The sequence below is a fragment of the Carex rostrata genome, chromosome 28 (assembly GCF_964058835.1).
Source record: "Carex rostrata chromosome 28, lpCarRost1.2, whole genome shotgun sequence".
Taxonomy (NCBI): domain Eukaryota; kingdom Viridiplantae; phylum Streptophyta; class Magnoliopsida; order Poales; family Cyperaceae; genus Carex; species Carex rostrata.
In genome coordinates this window covers 1479259-1487693 of record NC_135945.1, presented here as the reverse complement: position 1 = coordinate 1487693, position 8435 = coordinate 1479259, and the positions used below count along the sequence as shown (strand labels likewise).

The 8435-nt window shown below is 33.9% G+C and overlaps 1 pseudogene across 1 annotated transcript; it reads left to right on the top strand.

The window, feature by feature from the left end:
* LOC144545487 (putative wall-associated receptor kinase-like 16 pseudogene) lies at positions 1-3012 on the top strand (annotated as a pseudogene). The gene is made up of 3 exons (XR_013508534.1): positions 1-862; positions 988-1134; positions 1755-3012. The product of XR_013508534.1 is annotated as a putative wall-associated receptor kinase-like 16 pseudogene (transcript).
* The last annotated feature ends 5423 nt before the right edge of the window (positions 3013-8435 follow it).

The following is an 8435-nucleotide window of genomic DNA, read 5'->3' as shown; positions in this document are numbered from 1 at the left end:
ATGATGTTAACCCAACTTCTTCTCCTCCTCCTCCTCAACCTCAAAACCACTGAATCTGCAAATAACACCATCGCTCTGCCTGGGTGCCCAGACAGCTGCAGTGAACTTCTCATCCCTTACCCTTTCGGCATTGGCTCAAAATGCTCCCTGTCTGAAGACTTTAATGTCATTTGTGATATGTTTAATGGTAGATTTACCCCCCTTTTGGATACTCACGAATTTGAAATTCTGAATATAAGCCTGTTCTTCGGTCAGGCACGTGTAGCCAGCCAAGTACATTTCCAGTGCTACAACAGCACAACAAAAGTTGAGGAGAGCCAGACTTACAATGGAGGCTTTCATACCACATCATTCCGGATTAACACTGAGAAGAACAAATTTACAGTCATTGGGTGTAATACAGGTGCCTACCTTGACCAGTTTACTAAATCACAAGGGTGCATTTCTTGGTGTCATAACCCAGACACCCTGACTAACAATGGATCATGCTCTGGAACTGGATGTTGCCAGACAGATATCCCCAAAGAAACTTCTTACTTTCTTTTCAGGTTTGATGAGAGGTACAACAACTCGGAGGTGTATTACTTTAACCCTTGCAGCTATGCCATGGTGGTGGAGGACGCTGAGTTCAACTTCGACACCACTTACGTTACCACTGAGAAGCTGATTGATTTTTCACCACCGATGGTGATCGACTGGGCCATAGGAAACACGACATGCGACACCGCAAAGAAGAAGGAATCCTCCTATGCATGCATAAGCGATCACAGTGAATGTTTAAACTCAACCAGTGGTCCTGGTTATCTTTGCACCTGCTCCCATGGTTATGAAGGCAATCCTTACCTTGAAGGAGGCTGCCAAGGTCTATTATATTTTTATTTTTATTTTTCTTGTAATCTTGGCAGTGGAGCATATCCAAAAACAAATTAAAAGAAACAGAGATTTCACAAATATGTTGAAGTAATATGTTGTGACATATTTGTGCAGACATTGACGAATGTTCCAACCAAAATCCATGCACCAAGCCTGGAAAGTGTTACAATTTTGAAGGAGGATATGGCTGCTCTTGTCCAGTCGGGCATACTTATCATAACAATCGGAGACAATGCGATCTCAAAGTGTCAGTAGTTATAGGTATGTTATTAATTACCTTTTACGGATAAATAACTTTTACCAAGTTTATTAATGTTGTTTTGAATGCTGTTACAAGTATAGAAATAAAGAGTAAGGATTGGTTTTCAGGATCAAGAAAAAATACTGCTCGCTAAGACTAAATATAGCCTAGTTACTTAGTTTGAGGCGAATCCATCAAAAACACTCGAAACTTAATCGCTAAATTTTTATTTCACAAGTTAGTTTTAATATGTTTATTTTCTCATCATTTTTTACCACTTATTTTTGTACCAAATTAATTAAAAAATAATAAATTTGATATTTAAACATATCAATCGTTAAGCAGATCAGTATTATGGGTTTGGATTCGTCATTTGAAGCTAATCTAAAAGGTTTTTGAGTTAAGCTCAACAAGTCCAATGATAAATAGGCCAGAAATGATGATCAATAATAACGTTACAATGCAATATTTGTTTGATATAAATTATAAAAACAAAGATAAAATTAAAAAGGAAACCGGACAATTGAAACATAGGCGCGAACTTGATAAGCTAATAAAAGAAAATGATGCAAAATAACTTTTCTTTGTTTTCTTTGTTTTGTTTTTTTTGCTAATTAAGATGTTTTATTTATGTACGCAGGTATGACGATCATGCTGGGATTTGCAACTGCCGTTAGCATTATTTCATTATCTTTTATTATAGCCAAGCGTATCAAATTGTTTGAAAAGAGAAAACAAGAAAAGCTAAAACAGAAGTTCTTCATTCAAAACCGGGGGTTACTTCTACAACAACTAATAGCTTCCCATGAAGATACAACACAAAAAATGAGAAATTTTGGATTACATGAGCTGGAAAAAGCAACAAACAGTTTCGATAATGCACTCATTCTTGGCCGGGGAGGTCATGGAGAAGTTTACAAAGGTATTTTGTCAGATCAACGTGTTGTGGCCATAAAAAAGTCAAAAATTGTTGATCAGGCAGAAATTGATCAGTTCATAAATGAAGTGGTCATTCTCTCACAAGTCAACCATAGGAACGTTGTGAAACTCTATGGATGTTGCCTAGAGACCGAAGTCCCATTGCTTGTTTATGAGTTCATTTCAAATGGAACACTTTTTCACCATCTACATGTAGAGGAACAATGTTCCTTGACATGGAAGCATCGATCGGTTGAGAATTGCCCTTGAAGCTGCTGGAGCAATTTCCTATCTCCACTCATCTGCCTCTATATCAGTTTTCCACAGAGACATAAAATCATCAAATATTCTATTAGATGATTATTTCACGGCAAAAGTGTCAGATTTCGGGGCCTCGAGATCGGTCCAAATAGATCAAACAGGCGTAACTACAAATATCCAGGGGACTTATGGGTATTTGGACCCTGAGTACTATTACACTGGCCGGTTAACTCCGAAAAGTGATGTCTACAGCTTTGGAGTCATTCTAGCTGAATTGCTAACAAGAGAAAAACCATTAATCTCCTCTAGGGTGTATGAAGGGGGTAACCTTGTTGCATATTTTAGATCAGCTATGAGAGAGAACCGTATCTTTGAGATTCTGGATCCCCAAGTTGTGAACGAGGGGCACAGAACAGAACAGAACAGAAATATGCCTCAGAATCAAAGGAGAAGAAAGACCATCAATGAAGGAAGTGGAGATACGGCTTGAGGTCTTGTGGCGGTCCAACCAACAACAAATACATCATTGGAGGTCCCAAAGTTTGGAGGAGAGACAGCTTATGCTACTTGACTACAATCGGAGAATTGATACAGAGACTCTTCTCAGTGAGCAATCCTTTCATGACAATGGGATTGGGCATACAAGCAATTATTTCAATATAGATAAGGAAGCAGAGGAAAGCATTGCCATCGGTCGTTAATTACCATTCATATATTCTAGTATTGTTTTAATCATCTACTTTTATGCATTGTTTAGACTCTTGTATGAACTATTTTATTTCGTAATGAAACAGATGGGAAATCTCACTTTTGTCATGAAAAAAAAAATATCGGTTTAATATTTTATTTTCTCTACAATTTCTTAGTACTATTATATTTCTTTTTTGTTGTCATTTTAGTTTCCTGGAAAGTTATATGTTGTTCAAAATAGCTTTCTCTTGGTGTTCTTGTTATTGGTAATTCATGATTTTCTTTTTGCTTCAGTTTATGTAATTTCGTCAGCTTCCTTCTACATCTATAATCGTAGTTAATTTTAAGATATGTAATTGGAAATGGTCAATCCTTATATACACTAATTTTATAATTTTCTCTGTATAATCAATGTCCTACAATTTTCTCTGTACCTTATGAATAGAATGAATCTCGATCGATTTGATTCAATGAAATAGCTAGCTATCTGTTGCTCCTTTCAGTAAAATTGTTTTTGTTTGTTTTTTCATAGTCATATATTACTTAGCGTAATCTCCCGAGCTGCTTCTAACTTCTAAGGTTAATAAGATTTTAATTCAACAAAGGGCCAAGTATAATATTGTTGGAAGAAAAAATAATAATGATAACGTATGTATGACTTACCTTTTTATAATTGACCGATTATAAATAAAGGGGGGATTTCATGTATATCCCTCACAGATTCTGAAATTACATATTAATTTCCTCTTCTCAAATTCACAAAATCATATGTACCCTTCTAAATTTTAAAAGCTCTCACATTTATCCACTTTATTGTATTTTATATTAAAACTCATTTAAATTTATAAATATTATATCCTGCAATTATCAACCTTATTTATATATTCTAACTTGTCTCATTGGTTGGATGTTGTGATTTATTCAAGTCTTTAGTCATGCATGTGTGTTCCCCTCCTAACTTATTTATGTTTAATCAATTTCTTTGGAAGAAAAAAGTTGAACAAAAAATAAAATTTTATTATATCTTTTAGGTAAATATTATGAAAAATAAAAGAAATAGTAAAATAATATGGATATATTTATCCACCAATAATATAAATTCAATGCAGTGATATATAATTTTCTATATTCCAAATTGTCATACAGCTTTCACAAATCACGATAACTATATATTGAATTTGAATTTATCTATTAATATTTTCAAACTCTTTCACTATTTTAGTAGCGTTGGAGACTCAAATGTATTTTTACACATGGATCGGAGCATCTAGGTTTGGACAATATTTTTTGTTAAAACTTTTATATCCATAATTTGAAGATTTAGGTATATATATATATCGTTTAAGTTGCTTTGATGCATTACTAAACCTTAGCTCTGCATCTACTAGTGAATTTTCGTCTGCTATTTTAATTGCATAGGCAGCAAGTGCTACACTATCTGCTCTCTATCTTGGACATATATATATCGAATTTGAATAACCGGTGCAGAAGAATTGAATATTAATTTTGTAAATTAAATATTAATCCTCCAATTTAAATCACACGGTCCGAAGTTGAGGAGCACAATTAATTAAGTATGCTATCTAACACCAATTAATTGTGCTCAACCGGACCTGCTGCTGCTAACAACAATAGCAGCAGGAAGTCCGGTTCTCGACGGCCACTTGATTAGATTAGATTTCATTTTCTCAGCTCTCTCTCTCTCTCTTTTAATCTCTATATGCCCAGAGCCATAGGCCGAGAGCCCATGCATAAATCTCCCAGGTACCTGACTCAAGCAAATTATAAACGGACGGCTAAGATTAAGGAGTCTTCTCAGGAAAGCGTAGAGAGGAGCATCGCTTGGTTTCAGATATGGCCCTGGAGGCATGGAAGGAAGTATCGGCCGATTTGGATCGATATCGGCCGTTCTAGATTGGTATCGGCCGTGACCGATTCGATACCTTGCCGATTAATGCGGATTATGTGTTTTTTGTCCAATTTCTGTCATTTTGATATGATTCTGGACATTATTTGGCTGAAACATAATGAACTATGCACATCCATTTTGTACCCATGATTAAATAGAGGAGAACCCGTGATTAAATAGTGGAGAAGTGGAGAACTATGCACATCCATTGATTAAATAGAGAACTATCAACTATGCACATGCTGCCAACTATAATTTATATTCCAAATTTTGAACCCATGGTTCGGGATAACAATATTCCCAATTTTATCATAATACAGACGACGATGAAGTAATCCAGTCAGCACAACATAGTTTCTGGCAGTGAAAGAGTGTGTTTATAGTTTTAATGCTTGTATTATATTGTATTAGTGGATTATTTGGTTGTAATCATTTATCTAAATATGTAAATTATTAACAAATTATTATTTTATCAACTTTTTCCTATTTTTTTTAATGTAAAACAAACTTTTGGAAAAAAAAATCCGATTTTCCGAGCCGAATCGGCCGATTCACCTATCTCGGATCGATATCGACCGGAACCGATCCTGATTCCGATTTTGTATTCTATGCCTGGAGGTCCGGTTGTGGACGGCCGCTTTATAATTTCATTACTTATTATAAAGCATGTGATGTAAATATTTATTTTTGACATTAGGTCATAAGATTTTGTAATTAGTCTCTTTTCGTTATTTATAAAATTTGTGAACGGTAACTTGCCGCCAACAATTAAAAAAAAAAATCTAGTCAAAGTCAATTCGGTGCCTATAGAAATTATAGGGAGTCTGTTTTGAGATTCGTGTCAAATTAAAAGAACTAATCTGAACCGTATGTTTAATTTGTAATTTGCTTAGATAAACCAAATCAATGTTCTTGATAGTTATGCATCGGGGTGTAAATTAACGTAACATAACTATTTATAATGCAAGTACCAGTGGGCACAACTCATATATTGAATTGGCAAAGCTATTTTTTTAGTATGATGATTTCTAGCTAAACATTGTTTAATTGTTTAGGTAGAGAACATAGTGGTCGTTGGATATATATATATATATATATATATAGCAATTGTGGTGCAATTAAGGGGCTCATGACCTACAAATATGATGGAACCAACAGCACCTAAGTTGTAGGGATATTGGTAGGGGTGTAAACCGATACGGATAAATTTTGATATTCGTTTACTATTCATATCCGTATGTGCTCAATAAAAGGCAAATATGGATATGGTATTAGCATTATCCGCTCTGAATCCGCTCTGTTTACACCCCTGGATATTGGACATCTTGTACTAATAATTTTGTGCCTTTAAATTACTATTAATAATTAAAGATATAAAATTACTGGCATCCGATAGAACACAACAGTACATATCAGTAACAACTAACCAAATATTATCTTATACAAAAAAAGTAATTAATTCGGAGCAGTAAATTAATTATTATAATAGCTGATGCTTTTAGCAGAAAATTAAGAGTTCCAGGCTTCAAGCCCAATTAGCAGTGGACTGATTCATCATTAGTTGGACCCACCTATTTGTATGGGTCAGACCCACTTTTCCATAGAAAGAATTATATATTTACAAATAGTTTACAAATAGTTATGAGTGAGTCTATGGTACTATGCATATTACGATTTGTTATCGTGTTACGGCTCTATATTTGAGTTTTCAAATCTTAACGGTCGATCCGAACCGTTCATCTTGTTCTCCATATTAATATGTGTTTGGAGACCAAATTTTACATTTTTTGAAATTTGTTTACTATTTTTTTAGATTTATTGAAAATCACTGTTTTTGAATGGTCCAGAATTTTCAGATCAAGTGATTTTCTAAATATCTAAAAAAATAGTAAAAATTTTTCAAAAAATGTAAAATTTGGTCTTTAAACACATATTAATATGGAGAACAAGATGAACGGTTCGGATCGACCGTTAGAATTTGAAAACTCGAATATAGAGCCGTAGCACGGTAACAACCCGTGATATGCATAGTACCATAGACTCACTCATAGTTTATTCCATAGAAAGAATTATATATTTCTATACCTATTTGTATTTTAATTTTTTCATCAACTTCTCTTGCAATTTTGGTTTTAAAAAATAAACAGTGAGTTTATTGAGAACTGGGTGAAGATAGGCTTCATCATACATAATGTTTTAAAATACAGTGTCATTTCACATCTTATTGCCTATTTATATTCTTTCTCATTACTGACACATTTGCAAAGATAATTAAAGCCATAACTTTGTAATCTAATTTGACTTGAGCTCAAATTTGAAGTGGATTTGATGTGATTAATTTAAATCAAACAAAATAAATTCACATGTTATAAAATTATTATATATATATTACTTTGCAACAATGACAACAGAGTTAGACTCAATATCTCCTGACCATTTTATAATAAATTAGGATATGATTATAAGTCCCGTGAACCGCGCTGTGGACCACTCATGCGCTCTTGAACCACGCTGTGGACCCATCCCGCGCTGTGGACCACTCCCGCACCAAGAACCGGTTAAAAATGAACTCTCTTTTTTTCGTGTTGTTGGCCGGATTCAGTCTTGGGAAGTCCAAGATAGAGGCAAAATTTTTAACGACCACACTAGAGTATCATGTGTTATATGCTAGTAACTTATGTATTTAATCTATACTTAGATTAAGCCCTTATTGTTTTGTACAAATTTGATTTTAAATTATAGTTATCTAAATACAATATATAAAATACTATATATAATAGGCGTATCTTATTCTAAAATTTTGAAAATTGCCGTATCGTCGTATTCATATCGTATTCGATACGATACTCGTACCCGTATCAATGCAACATAAAATAATATATAAAGTGGCAGTTCCTGAGCTTTGGTGCTACCAATTCGTTTTTCAATTTTCAAAGTTTAAAACGTCGATCCGAACCGTTCAAGTTGTTCTTCATATTAAATTGTGCTTGAAGACCAAATTTTACATTTTTCTGAATTTTTTTACTATTTATTAAGCCACTTTGAAAATCGCTGATCCAACGGTGGCTAAACAAAACAGTAAAATCAGAAACCACCGTTGGATCAGCTGCTTTCAAAGTGACTTAATAAATAGTAAAAAAATTCAGAAAAATATAAAATTTGATCTCCAAGCACAATTTAATATGGAGAACAACTTGAACGGTTCGGATCGATGTTTTGAACTTTAAAAATTAAAAAACAAATTGGTAGCACCAAAGCTCAGGAACTACCACTTTGATCTTAGCCAACCTCTCTCTCTCTCTCTCTCTCTCTCTCTCTCTCTATATATATATATATATATACATGAATTTTTATTTTAAAATCCCCATATATAAATCCGCATTAAAATCTGCATATGCGTCCACATACCGCATATGCGGTATGCAGTGGCCTTCCGCATGCATAAACAAAACCGCATTTTAAAACACTGATTATAATAAACCATTAAGACCTACAGCAATTTCCCAACAAATTAGTGCCGCAAAATGAATAATCCAAAATCAA